Source organism: Trachurus japonicus, chromosome 14 (genome assembly GCF_045865225.1).
Source record: "Trachurus japonicus isolate A0001 chromosome 14, Traja_1.0".
Taxonomy (NCBI): Eukaryota; Metazoa; Chordata; class Actinopteri; order Carangiformes; family Carangidae; genus Trachurus; species Trachurus japonicus.
Window position 1 is genome coordinate 28044088 of NC_140920.1, and position 14840 is coordinate 28058927.

Sequence of the window (14840 nt, forward strand, 5' to 3'; positions counted from 1 at the left end):
GGATTTTTATATACGTACTATTGGATAATATTGGCCAATCTGCAGTTTTATTGTGCATCCCTATATCTCATTTCTGTGTCGCTGTGCGTGCAACATTTTTAATGCAACTTATACTACACGACTTAGGTGACAAGTTCTATAGATGCTGTAAAGTGAAAACTAATCTGACTTGTACAGTTCATTACACTCAGTGACCCTCACTGGAAACTATGTTAACGATGAACACATTAAGTCTGCCTCCTTGCTGGAAAAATGCAGATTAACCGTATTTCTTTTCATTAATTCATTTTTAATGAAGTGAGATGATTTTTTTTATCCCTTTAAAGGTCACACGTGTTGCATGCTAACCTGTTAGCATGGAGCCTGTCATCATACGGTAGTCTGTAAGTGCCATACTTTGGAGCACTTGAGAAATCTACTTAGGCCACAGAGATGGTTTCAGGTTGACATGCCCCCCCCCCCCCAACAAGTCTTCGTCCTAAGAGCTAAACAAACAAATCCGACCCGCAATCAGCACTATCACATGTCAAAGTCCCATTTGCACCACACACACTGACACTGTAGCAATGTCTAAAGGAGTGCCAACGTGGGGGAGACGGGCACAGACATACCACAGAGGTACGGAGAGAGACCTTGACCAGAGGAAAGCGGGCCCAGAGGGGGGGTGGGGGTGGGGAAGGGGGGGGGTCAGCTGGAACAGCTCTTGCTCCTCGTTGCCACATAGGAGCAGCCGTGACACCGCACCGCCTCCAAGCTGCCGTATTTATCCGCACACCGGCTCGGCAGCTGTTTTATAATTCACTTTTAGCACAGAAAGCATCCTCACTCTTTGGGAGAGATGAACCTTGATGAAGTTACACAGGGAGTGGGAAGTTGCGTGTGTGTGTGGGTGCGTGACTGTGTGTCATTTCTTTTTTTATTCTTTTTTTACACAATAGCTACGTGATAATTAAAGTCCTCTAAACTTTGTGATGAATTCGCCCGAGATGCTTCCTTCGTCACGTCACTGCCTGCAAACTTTGATGGAAACTAAATGGGGTTTTGATCATCTTCACATTCTACTTATTTAGAATTGGTTGGGATTATATGAATAACTAATGCATCTATGGAGACTCTGTGGGGATAATGTGCTGTTACATTGGCACGCTGAGCTGTTCAGGCACCGAGATGTCAAGGAAATATTCGCAGTGAGGATCTCGCTTAAAAACTGTGCACCTTTCTGTCAATAGACAAAAAAAAAGATCAGTCTGTCTGGCTCTGTGGTAATTACAGCAGCATGAGCCTGTGGCATTTATTGATAATAGCAAGAATGACATTGAATTTAATTGTATAAACTCTGACAACCATCTCTGTCTAACTGATGGCTGTCATCACGCTCTGAATGTGACTTTTTATTTATTTATTGTCCCTCAACGGCTCGGTGAATTAAAAGAAAGAAAAAAAAAACACCTCAATGCTGAAAATAGCTCATTATATTTGAGTTTTCCAGGCTTTTTGGCACAGGTTAGTGAGGTGTCACTGCCAAAAGCGCTGCAGGACTAAAAAAAAAAAAGCTGCAACTGAAACATTTGGCGTCAAAAGAAGTTGTTCTTGTTATTTAGTGGCGGAGAAGAAGTGAGAGTGTGAGATGCTGCTGGCTGCTTTTAACTCGCTCTCTGGTGAATGATAAATTTTGCAGTGTGACCAAACTATACAAGTTTGGAATCTAGCGTGGGTGAACAAAATGTTTAAGAATCAGTGTAAAAATCAATTGGACTAACTATTTTCAATCATGGTGCACGTTTCCTGGGGTTACGTGTAAATGTTTGTTTCATTATTATAAAAAAGCATTTAAAATGAAGCTGTGGACACACACACACACACACATACACACACACACTCTATAAAATCAACACCACTGCTGCACCGGGTTTCACCAGCGTTCACATTTCCTATAGCTTTACATATATGACTTTTTCACGGGTGTTTAATAAAGACACTGTGACAATTAGATTTTAATTGGGTCGTAAAAATTTCAAATTATTGCGATTTCAAAAAAAAAAAGTCCTGTGTGTCTTTATGGGCAGTTGGGAGTAACTCCAGGCGAGGCATCACAACTGGACCGGGTCCTGATTGGCTCCCCTCATTAAATGGAAGCTGAAATGTTTCCAAGTTGTGAAGTTGTTTCCATAAACCTGGCAAGCGCGTCCAAGCAGCAGGTTTACCTAATCTGAATTGGAAGAGGCTGCTGCTGTCGAGTCCATAGCAGGCCGTATTAGGACTGCTCTGCTCATCAACCTCTGTCTGAACTTCATTTGGAAAATAAAAATATAAAAGAAGATCTAGTCAAAAAAGGCTCCATGAAGAAAAGAAAAGAAAAAATCAGGGAGCATTCGCTTTATTATATCAACAGCGGACCGACGCAACCTGCTCACTTGTGCGATCTCAACTGGACTGATACACATCTGTCATTTGGATTGGACAAGATCTATGCAGCAGACAGCTGCCAAAGTCAAGTAGCATACTGGTCTGTCTCTCACAATGGCCTCCATTATGCTCTTATGTCTTCTGCATATAAACTACTGTCTGCTCCACACCCCGAATCAAACGTAGAACACATTACAAGCTACATTTATTTACACGAAGAACAGCCGACGACCCACCCCCCTCCACAAAAAAAAAAAACAACAGACCAGGAGAAGTCATACACCTAAACACACAAACAGATTTAAGGATGGATATTTGTCGAGATGCTGGAGTGATGTCAAAGCTCCCTTTCTTCTGCGGTTTTCTCACTTTTCAGGAACGTCTGGAACAATACAATCTTTGAGAGAGCAAACCTCTTATCGTGGCACATATCCTAACATGCTAATTACCCCACACGCAGTTTGAGTTCATTTATTATGCATGAAATAATCTAATATGATGACTGTGATAATTATGCGCACATAGATAAGATAAAAGAGTAGTAACCAATTATGGCCCGGGAGTTGGGAAAAGTAATTATTCTTTGTAGTGGAAAGAAGTCTTGGTTTGGAAAAAGGGGGCTCAGTCTGCTTCCCTTTTTCTTTTTTTTTTCCACTGAGTTCACAGTGCTGCAATTAACATGTGGAATCATGTCTGCACTCCCTGATAATGTTGAAGGAATATTTTCTTGATTAAGCGTACAGTAACACAGACACTGCAGCCTTATCGTCTTAAGTATTTAAGAATGTGGAAGTAGTTTGCAGTAAAAATAAATCAGTGGCGGCGCAAGAACCTGCTTAGTTTATAAACTGCTCTCTGCATAGATTCATTTACAGCGACGTGTCTGTTATGATAATTGTGCACGCCCGCTTCCCTGAGCCTCTTCACACACTCTAGAAAATCTGACATGTTTACATTGCGACTTGAAAGGCAACACGGCTCGATGCCTCGGGTCTCGGCGGCGGCGGCGGCGGCAGCAAATCAGAAAGGACACTAAAAAAAAGAACACAAAAAAATAAAAAACACCAAGGAGTGGTGCTTAAAGTCGAGCGCTCGCAAATCAGACGTGTGTCGCAGAGTCATTAAATATTACCACTTCTAAAAAATCAGAGCTGGTGTGCGGTTAGCCCGCGCCACTGTACAAACATACTTAACACAGCGCAGCTTTCTTTCGACAAATTATGTGCCTGCCACGGCAAATCACAGGAAACAGAGGCTCACACAGTAATTTAATTTCTCTGTGACTGTCTTGGCTGGGATTCTTGTCGTAAATCAAACTTTTATGTGATGGAATGTGGCAGCCTGGAAACGGAGTTTAACAGAGCTTAATATGTCCTCGTGCATTCTGCTCATAGGGAAGATGAGGAACGCTCTGAAGGGAAGATGCATAGCTGCAGAAAACACTACAAGTAAATGGAGGGAAAATTGTAACCTCGTTAATGAACAGGAAATTAAATCTATATAATCACATAGAGGGAAAAAAAGGCTTGTGCTGGATTTGTAAACACTAACCAAAAGGAGGACATTCTTAGTAACTTCTAACTCAAACCACATTTAAGTGACTCAGGAGTGCACACGTCATCTTCACACTCATCCGGAAACCTCTGTCACCCATTACCCAGTCCAGTTCTCCCTCAGCCCCGCTGCAGTTGACTCATGATTACTTGCAGACTGTAAGCTGCAGGCCAAACATGATACTGTGGGACCAGAGTTCTCCAGAAGAGACACGGCTGGCTCTCGCAAAACAACGCAGAATGACTTTTTAAAGACGAATGCCAGACTTTCATATTCACACCAAACGTCAGCGCTAACGGGGGACCGGCTTCATCCCCCAGTCACCTCACAACAGGAAAGAGAAAATGCTGAATATGAAAGAGCAGACGGGGTGAGGCAGAGCTCTGTAGCTTTAAACTGGAGGTTAATGTCAGCGGCGCTTCGTGTTTCCTTACACTCTCAGCAAAGTCATAATGTTCTGAATGTAATGAAGTGAGGAGGGGAGAGAGCAAGGACGACGGAGACGGCCGAGACGGCGAACCGTCGCCGTTGACTCGGACAGCTGATGCTGGCGATAATCGAGCTACTGTACGATTCTGTAACAAATGACTTTTTTTTTTTGGCGTCACTGACAAAAGCACAAGAAAAACACATTCACCAAAGCTAATTAAGTCCTCGTAAAACTCTGTGTAAAGCGTAGTAAGTCTGCAATTTACTACATCCACAATACATTCCCTGGCTTTAAAGCATGTGACTGTGAAAGAGCTTCAAAGCTGGTTTGAAGACAAACAATAAGCAGATGAACTGAGTTTGGAAATTCAATGGATCATTTAAGACAGAGGCCTTCAATGTATCTCAGGCCAAGGACCCCCAAGCTGATGGAGAGATGGAGCAAGGACACCCGACCCTACTATATATTAATAAAATTGTGTTTTATATTAAATCGGATCACTGTTTTTTAATTAGGGACTGGATCATTGTTGGATCAGCGGGGGGAGCAGCGATGGTACACAGGATGGTAGAGCGAACAATTTTCTTAGGGAACGTACAGCTGCGTACAGCTGCCAATACGAGCAGAGTTGTTTTAATCGCCCGTTCACTCGGTTGCGGCGGTGCGCCTAAGTGTTTCCACACTACAAGCACAACTTTTTTATTTTCATCAACCAATCCACGGACCACTTGGGTGCCGATCCGCGGAGAGCGTTCCGAACGGATCATGGATCCGTTGCACCACTAGTGGCCATACCACTGTCAACTGCATGACAATCATACAGACCCTCCTGCAGGCCTTCTGTGGACCCCCTAGGGATCACAGACCCCCTGTTGAAGACCTCTGGCTTAAGCATTAAACGGATAGTTCGACATTTTGGCAAATTCGCCTATTGCCATAATCCCTATAGTTTTAGAAGTAGGTTCATCACCTTTAATTGTCAGTGCAAGCTATTTTTAGAACGGTGGAGCAGAGACGTGAGCTGCTCTTGAAGCAGTTTCCCTTTTCCTTCAAAACTCATCAAATGCACAATCCAACAACACCAATATGAAGAAGTTATGACCTGCACATTCACCACGCTATGAAATAATAACATATACTGTATATGAAGCAACTAACCTACTCGGAACCACTTGTGTTTTTGAAGTCACTCCGCCCAGCGCACCTGTATCGTCCACCTCCATTGCGTTCACTGAGCAGCTCACGTCTCTGCCCCGCGGATCTCAAAACAGCATGCACCGTCCGATAATTAAAAGTAATGAACCTACTCCTAAAACTATAAGGATTATGGCAATAGGCAAATTTGCCAAAATGTTGAACTATCTCTTTAAAGTAAATGTGATATACTGTGGTACTACTGTATGAGTGATTGAAAGTCATGACCATTACATTATAATGCCATATACACATCACTGTTGTGTTTTAGGATAAGAAATCCCACAATGTAACATCTGAAATACCACCCAGCTCAAACATCATGATATACACAAGTGAGGGACAGAAGTGTATTTTGTAAATATATGAATATTGACTACATTTTACATTTAGCTTCCTGTCATTCAGGAGCTAATGTGCTTGTATGCAAGGCTGTCAAGGCATGAGTGATGGGTGAGCCAGTGAATGACACCGTAAGGCTGGCGTCTTCCTGAGTACTTTGACTTAAATAAGTATAAAAGTTATGGTTTTGGTTAAATGTTACCATTTACTATTATTGTAATATTTAAGTGTTTAACCAAGACCAGCATCTTTCTTTAACTTCAACCAAACACTTGAGTTCCCAAACGCAACCATCAAACTAAATTGAGAGTCTAACCATGCTTCATTTGCTAGGAGGAGACATTACATTGTAAATTGTATTGAAGGAAACCTATTAAAGACGCTATCAAACTAAGTTTCACCATTATATTTAATAGGAGCATTTGCAACTTGGTGTATATATTCATTAAAATGTTTTCTTGTTCTATTGATTAAAACAATAACTGGGGCGGGGCCACGTCTCAACATGTACATGTACACACTCACCTCCATATTAGCAGCACAATGTGAGCATATGCTAAAGTGTTTCTTTTGTTATTTTGTATTAAACCATGTTATGTAGCATTAGCCGCACTATACTGTAGGTTATAGGCTGTAGTGGTTAAACAGTTGTACGTAACGTAACATTGTTCATTCTCTGATACAGTAGGTATCTGCGTTGGGCGCTGATATGAACTGATGTGAATCTGGCACTGAGTCATCCACAACGCCAAAATCCTTAATGAAATATTATACAGGAATAAAAGAGTGCAGACCTCCTTTAATATTTTAAGAGCGACAAGTCTTGTGAAACACCATAAAAGATGTAGCCTTCCCAGGGAAAATTAAATGCACTTTGACTGAAGCCTGTGCTGTCATAAAATCATGGCACTTTTATAGCAGGGGACAGGACTACATAAAGGAAGTCATTTGCAGCTAATAAGAGCGATCACTGAAATGCATTAGGGCAAATTATTCTGTCCTTGCCACTGTGCAATGCTTTTACTAAAGTGTGTTGATAAGCTGCTGTTTCACCTAAGAGCTTATACACTAAAGTGTTTCATCAGCCAGCCTGCAAAGACCACTTGGAGATTAACAACAAGGTACACAAATGGATTTGGAGAGAAAGCCACTTTTGTTAAAGTCTAATGTCAAAATAAAGGAGCAGCTATAGACTGAGTGAAAACATTGTCCTTCAGATCAATGGTGTCCTGGAGTGCAATAGGGCTGAAACATTCAGATGAGACGTGAGTGGCAGAAACGCTACAACAGAGCCGACACACTTGAATAATATCTTTGGAAAGGATTCTGAAAAATGGAAGCGCGCGCTCCAGTAAATAGCCTTTAGAGGTCACAACTTCAGCGCTGTTGCATTTCTCCTAGGAGTGTATAGCCTGACTTCACTGGAGTGCTCTGCCAATAATCAAAGTGAGCTGATTTTTCAAAAGGCTATCAACCACTATTTTATTTTAAAGAGGCTAATTATTTTATTTTTTAATCGCCATTGCACATTTATCACAGCACCCGACCTGTCTCTCCTGCAGCATAGCAGCTCCTCTGTGTGTCAATACAGCTGCCAATGTGCCCGGCCTCGAGAGTGAAAGAACAACAACATCAGGAGGTAATCAGGGATGCAAAAAAGCACTTCACAGCGCCGATATAAGTTAGCTCGGCGTTCACCAAAATAGCTTCTGTTGATGTGTTGCTTGGCTGTAAAACTTTTTGTAATAAGAGTTCATCTGACTCACAGGAGAAGGAGGAGGAGGAACAACAGCCTTCCTGCTGGCAGCGACACCGCAGTGCTGCAAAAAAACAGCTGGTACTGTACCTGCACAAGCTCCAGGAAGGCTCAAATGGAAGAAAAAGAAAAACACACTAATATTACACGATAGCAATTTTGACAAATGTGTCAAGCTGCGAGCCGCCTGAACACACAATTTTTGCATCGAGGAAGACGCAGGCCGCCGGCGCTTTCATGGTTAACCAATTAATGCGCGGTGTAAAGTCGGTGCTATCAGCGTGGAGAAGCGAGCACTCGTGACATTTCACTCTTAACTAAGTTTTAAAGAGTATTGCACCGTGGGAGATTTTTCAATAGCGGTGACACCGGTTTGGCCCGCGCGTTTATTCATTTTCAAAGGGAGGCACAAATATGCAGCCACACAGTGCTTGCTGGGATTTTCTCGGCTATGATCTGCTGTTGAATTCAAATCAAATATTTTGAACCTCACCCAGCTCAGCTGTTAGCAGGACTCTCAAATATAATAAATTCAGGATTTACTGGCAGGCTTCATATTTCTCTGTGTGAAGCTCTACTCATTTATTAGGATTATCTACATTCCACCAGAGATAAGAACCAAAGGCACAATGAGGTTTAGAGTCTTGTTAAAGGTCTGTAAATGCAGAATATATAATAAGCTGTTGCTAATTTGATTTTGTGCTTGATCCTTGAATAATAACCACCAGTGTCTAAAAATAATGTTTTAATTGTTTTTTAGTTCATAAATAACAGCATCAAAAGCAATTCATGCTAACAATGTGAATACTGAAGACATAGGAGAATAGAAATAGCCTACTTCTTGCAGCATCTTTGAAATGCATTTTGCCCAATGCAAACACTTCTATCTGTGTGTACTGTGCATCCTGCTGCTGAAAAGCCGTATTTGATTCCTTTATTCTGTGCCACGACTTCAACTTAGTTTACGGAATGTGTTCCTGCTGGGTTTTCATTTCCTCTGTCTGAAAAAAAAAGGGAAGGCAATCAGAGTACTGATGCTAAAATCATTACCTAATGACTAAAGCCTTTGTATGACTTCCTCCACGCTGTGACATTCATTGTTCAACCACACATCTCATGTAATTGTGTGAAAAAAAGGAGCATCTCTGAAAGTTTGGAGGACTGTCTGCAGGGGCCAGGGGGTAAGGTCTGCAAAAAGTCCCATCGATCGCCGGATCACGTTCGGGAGGAATGGTATGGATTTTACTAACACTGGCGGGGGGGGGGGCTTTTATTTTTTGTCAGCACAGGATGCAGAGATGACATGCTGTCAGTAAAGTCACGCTGCTGTAATCACATGTTGTATATGAGCAGAACACGATGTGATTATCACAAACTACAAAGTACTACACTCTCATTTAAACACTTGCACACATTTCCTGTGCAAGCTGTGACTGTGTTAATATTATAGGGAGCTCAATACTCAAGATTTTATTGGCGAAAGATAATTACAAATAATATAGTGAATTGATTAGAGACATGTTTCAGGTTTGAGGCCTTTCATTTGAAAGTCCATGGCTGATGTTTCAACAATAACGCTGACATTACCGTCTGACTGTCTAACCACACAAAGCCCTATGCAGCATGTATTTCCATGACATCTCTATGTCCTTCCAGAAACAAGGCTCCGTGATGTTGATAGTATGGAAGATCATTAAATTTGCCTGCTGCTCCTCTCGGAGCATAAATCAAGCCAATCCATCTCCCTCTGACCCGGGTCCCTGGTGGCTTACTTAGAGCCATGCCAATGCAGCGCTGGCTGTGGAATGAGCAAGGGTAAGCATGCAAGGGCTGTCCTTAAGCTGAGCCGTCTGATGGTATAAACAGGCCTCTGCCTCATCTTGAGAGCAATAGGGATCAAGTGGGCTTAGTGGGCATGACCTGTGAGGACCCAGACAGGGCCAAAACATGCAACACAACACAAATGTCTTAAGGATTGCTGCACTATCGAACAGAGGGGAAAACTAGCAAAACATCACATTGCTCAAAGGCCCCAGAACAGGACCTAGATGCACTCCGCTAAAGGATTCCCAGCAGATTAAAGCCTTATGAATAATTCTTCCAGTCTGATTTGGGGAAAAATCAGGCCCTCAAAAGCAATTAGATATTCACCGAGAAAAGAAACCCTGCAAAGTTAGGTCTATTAGTCTTACAGGGGCCCTCACGAAAAAACCTTAGATCTTCTCAGAAAATGATGTATCGGTGTCTGCGGCACCACGCAGGGTGGAATTAGAGGCAAAGGCGAAGGAAATGACAAGACATTTGTGCGTGGTTTAATTTCCTCAATTGCTTTATGGTCATACATAAATGCTTAAATTGGTTTGTAACATATGCTCTCCTCGCTCTGTTTACTTCCTTCATTTAGTGTGACTGAATCACTTTATTAGTGATTATGCCCCCAAAAGCTGCTGGAATGCACAGCATCCGCACCTCGTCGTGTAATTTACCCATATAGTAGGAATGGGAATATGCAAATAGTGTCAGAGTACTTTGCGGCAGCGAATGTGCCCCAGGCTGCTTGTCCAATGACACAAATCATCAATTAAGATCTCAGCAGGGTTTGGGGATAAACTAAATTGGCATTATCCCTATCTGACAATATGCAGAGCCATGTGGGGTACAGCACAACAAAGAACAAACAGCACTGAGGGTGATTTGCTGGATATGCATTTCAACTCTTGTTTTTTTATGTGTGTGTGTGCATGTGTGTATGTGTGTGTGCTTTGTTAAGATTAATTCCCAGCTGAATCATCCACTTTGAGACAATGACAAAGGTACAGCATCATTTGAATAGTGTAAAAGGCAGCAGACCTCCTTTGGTCTTTCAACAGCGACTCAACAGCAACAACAACAACAACAGTGTCTTTCAAAGCATTTACTTTGACAGGGTGCTCGAGTTTGGCTCCTCATGGGATTTCCCCCCGCTCAGCACTTTGCACCTGCCCAATGTGTTTGATGGAGGGAGCTAAAGTGGTCTAAATCGCCATTGTGATTTCTCAGGGAAGCAGATGATTAGTAAACAAATGGTTCAGGCATATTTAATTAAGCTAATGTACTCCCAGTGCTCAGAGTATAGCTCTGGCTGCTGCGAGGGGCCTTGACTTTGCAAGATACAGTTGTGACATTTTAACAGCAAATTAACTATGACAGGAAAGCTGAAGAGAGATTTTATAGTTCCTTCACTTTACGATCTTCACATTTCTTTCTTTTTTTTTTCCAAATGTAGATATATTTTCCGAAATCTGGGCACGTATCGGTGATGTGATACTGGATTGGTCTCAGATCATAGCTGACAGAGCCTGAACAGACGACCTGCAAATCTGCTCATTTTAATTGCAAGATCATAAAAGTCAAATCAAACAGGGCCCCCAGTGTTTAAGACAAGCTGCTACCTGACAGACTCAGGCTTCGTCAAGTCACACTGACAGAATTTAATGCCAGTCAAAAGTCTCCTGTGAGTGAAATAGTCATTTTGGGCAATTGTGGTATTAAAAAAAAAACAGTCAGCTGAAAAAAGAAAGTGGTGAGTGTGGCACACAAAGAAGGCCAGTGTTCAGGCTAGAGGGGTTTTGCAGGGCAGGGTAGGCTGAGTGTAAACATTAGACCTCAGTAAGATGCAGATAGTTTTTTTTAGCAAAGATATAGTGCAGTTTAGGGATTCGCACAGAAATACAGACACGATTGACCTTTAAAACACTAAAGGAGGGAAATAGCTCATTTGCTTTGCACGACTCTGGGATAAATGCAAGACATTAGTTGTTTTACTTTGATGAAAAAAAAAGAAACTGCTATTTGTGAATCGCAAACAGAAACTGAATAGACAAGGCGACACACTCAGAAAGATGTTACTTTGAAAGGAAATTATAATAAAGATAAAGAAAATTCAAGTACAGGTGTTTTTTTCTCCTTTTGTCTCTGACATTCATAAACTGGCATTATTAATATTTGTTAGACACACACACACGCACACACACACACACACACACACACACACACACACACACACTAGAAAAAACATCTCAATTAAAATTTATTATGAGCAAATAGAACCGTTGAATTAACTTCGGTCAACAGTAGGCTATGTGGAGGTTATTTTTACACTGAAAATCAACAACTTCACCCGTCAAAATAAAAGCCTTTCTTTCTTTTCTAATATCTTAGGCTACTCCAGTAGTCTGGGTTACAACACAACACGTAACTTCAGCACTGAAGCGAAAAAAAATCGCAAAGCAAAAAACAAAAAACACAACGCGGTGTTTGCGTTGAAGATTCACACCATCACATGTTCATTGTTAATTTATAAATCATCTAAACGCGACGGGGCATTCCGCTGCTGACTGACAAAAGCCGCAGAAATAAAAAATAAAAAAATAAAAAAGCGCCAGTTCCCTGCAGCTCTGCGCTCAATCTGTCCAGTCCGCTCATTATTACCTAGTATTATCATCATCAGTCTCTAAATTACAACCATAGGCACAAAAGCATCCGCTGCGAAACACAATACATCCTAGATACCTGCATCACAAAGCGACATTTTTTTTTTTAAATCCAAACGCTGCATCAAGCATAAGAAAAAAAAATCCACTGGTCTTTCAGTCCAGCACAAAAATGCATCTCCTCTACTTTCCCTCTCTCTTTTTTGTCCCCCTCCTCCTACTTCCCCTTCCTTCCCTCCCTCCCTCTCTCTCTCTCTCACACTCTCTCTCCCTCCATCACTCTCCCTTACTCTCTCTCTTTCCCTCCCTCTCTCTCTCTCTCTCTCCCTCTCCCTCACTCTGGCCCGGCTGGCTGTCTGACTGTATGAATAATGTCCTGCTTTTTGTAATGAAGAGGGGGGGAGGGAAGGGGAAAAAGGACGCTGAAGTGGAAAAGCCCTGCTCCTATGCACTGACATTGAAAATGAATGACAGCTTACCTGCATGCCAATCTTCATCAGACTGACACTGGGCTGACAGCACAGCCTATACTCCTCCACACAGCCGGTGACGTCAGCCATGCCAGGCCCCTCCCACCTCCATCTCCATCTCCGCTCCCCCGTTTTCCCAACACCGGGCCGCTGATGCCTTCCAGTGTCCGTGGGAAATACGGCAATCAGCCCACAGACCTCCACCAGACAGGTACTGTATAACCTCATCACCCTGGGAGAAGACGGGACTGAAACGTGGTGTGTTCAGGGTGTGTGGCTGGCTGCACCTGCTGATTCAGACCTGGAGCTGATGGACTACTGAAAAAGAGGAATATAGAGCACATGTTGTAGTTATTGTTTTGTATTGATTAGTCCTAGTCAGTTTGACAGTAGCCTAAATTTAAATATCTATGACAATCACAAATGCAAAAGTAGCATATGTTGCATTTTGGCTTAAACATATGTAAATAACCATGAGATAGGTAGGCTATCTTTAAGATGGCTACAAAACAACAAATGCCTTTTTTTCCGTACGGTTAGATACCACTAGGCTATATGTCATTTTGTTGGAAAATCTCAATAAAAAGATTTGGAGAAAAAAAAAAACTCAAAACATGTTATTCCATGTTAATAATTTGTATCCAATTCTTATGAGAAAGAGGCAACAGTATCTCTGATGTAATACAGGCGGTCTTGGAAAAGGTTGTGCAAAATGAAATTATTTTATTAGAGAGAAGTGACATGTTGATGGTTTTGCACTATTTATTGGAAGAACCCTGCTTAAGATTAAGCCAATGTCAGCTGGCTAAATGCTGAGGACTCCTGCAGACAAATATAGCTTGTGGTTACCAAACTTTTCCAAGTCACAGCCAATTTGACAATTTAAAAAGATGTTAACAGCCCACATCCAACCCTGCTACAACACTGATGCCAAATAGTGTCCTCTCAGAGCAGTTATCACGTTAATTATGATGATTAAACAGTCAGGACTGAGGGAATGGGAAGCCTAATTTTTCTTTTTTGTTTAATAGAGTTGGGGATTACTTTCTTTCCTTGAGCTTTCCCAGAGTTAGCAAACTACTGCACTACTTCCTTTTGTGTTTTTTGTCAGTGGGCTAACAGAAAAAGGTTTTGGAAGATCATTTTTGCATCATCTATTCCACTTTAAGTCTAACCCTTCTCTTACTGTACCTTTTCAGATTATAATGAGGTCAGGTAAGAGCCAGGGACTGTGGACAGATTGTCAGTAGGAAATATTAGACTCAAAGATAAACGGTTGTAGCCTATTAGCCACTTAATTTAACCGTCACTGTCACTCTCATTAAATGTGACTGACATGTTAAGAGTGTGAAGAAAACAATTGCCTGAGGCAAACACGACGAGAAAAAACAAACTCCTCTCAGTTTGCAGTAAATTACACATCAGACAGTTCCTTTTGTGTCATTAATTGCTCTAAACATCCAGCACCTCTGCTGTCTGGCTCATTCGTGGAGCAAAACTGTTTCATTTTCATCTAAAAAGCCGATGAACGCATCATGCATGGATCTTACGAGGGTCTCCTAAATGCAACACGTCTTCTTCCAGTAAGCGCGAAGAGGCACCACCACTTCCAGTAGGACCCACAGACAGACGCGGGTCTGGCCAGCCCCCTGTCGGTCTGCATTCATAATTACATGCTTCAAAGAGACGGAGAGCATGATGCTGCGAATCAGACCTCAGACCCTCAGACCCTCAGACCCCGGCGTGGCGACTGGCGAGACACGACGGAGCTTTCCTGTCAGACAGTGAGGTGAGGTCCTGTCTGGTCGAGGTGCAGCGAAGTGTAGAGCTATGGACGACAACAGGAACCCCCCTGCTCCCTCCCCCCCCCTCATTCAGCTGTGTTGGTGGAATATAATATAATGTTTTACAAGATTACTTTATTGTCACTTTTTTTCTTTTTCTTTTCTTTCTTTCCTTTCCTTTTTTTTGGGGGGGGGGGGGGGGTACAGTTATCAGACATGACCTAAGTGATGATGATGATGGTCAAGATGAGTCAACTTGGCCACTCCCCCCACCACCAGGACTCAGCCTGACACACTCACATACACACACCCTTGCACATTTTTTTTACATTATATTAGTTTTATTTCATTCATATTTATCTCATTCATTCAATTTATGAGGCCAGTTTCAGAGCAACCAGGAGCCATTTCACTGCATGTTACTCTGTGACT

General features: G+C 42.1%; 1 protein-coding gene across 3 annotated transcripts in view; it reads right to left on the minus strand.

Moving 5' to 3' along the window:
• The window catches only part of LOC146974971 (homeobox protein PKNOX2-like), a 104943-nt gene extending 92138 nt beyond the window's left edge, over positions 1-12805 (minus strand). The window contains exon 1 of one of the 3 annotated variants that reach the window (XM_085798703.1): positions 12634-12805. The gene's annotated coding sequence lies outside the window, so the exon portion shown is untranslated. Of the gene's footprint in view, positions 1-12233; positions 12256-12633 lie in introns of those variants that run through there. The other 2 variants (XM_085798704.1, XM_085798702.1) reach the window with 2 other exon arrangements.
• Positions 12806-14840: the final 2035 nt, after the last annotated feature.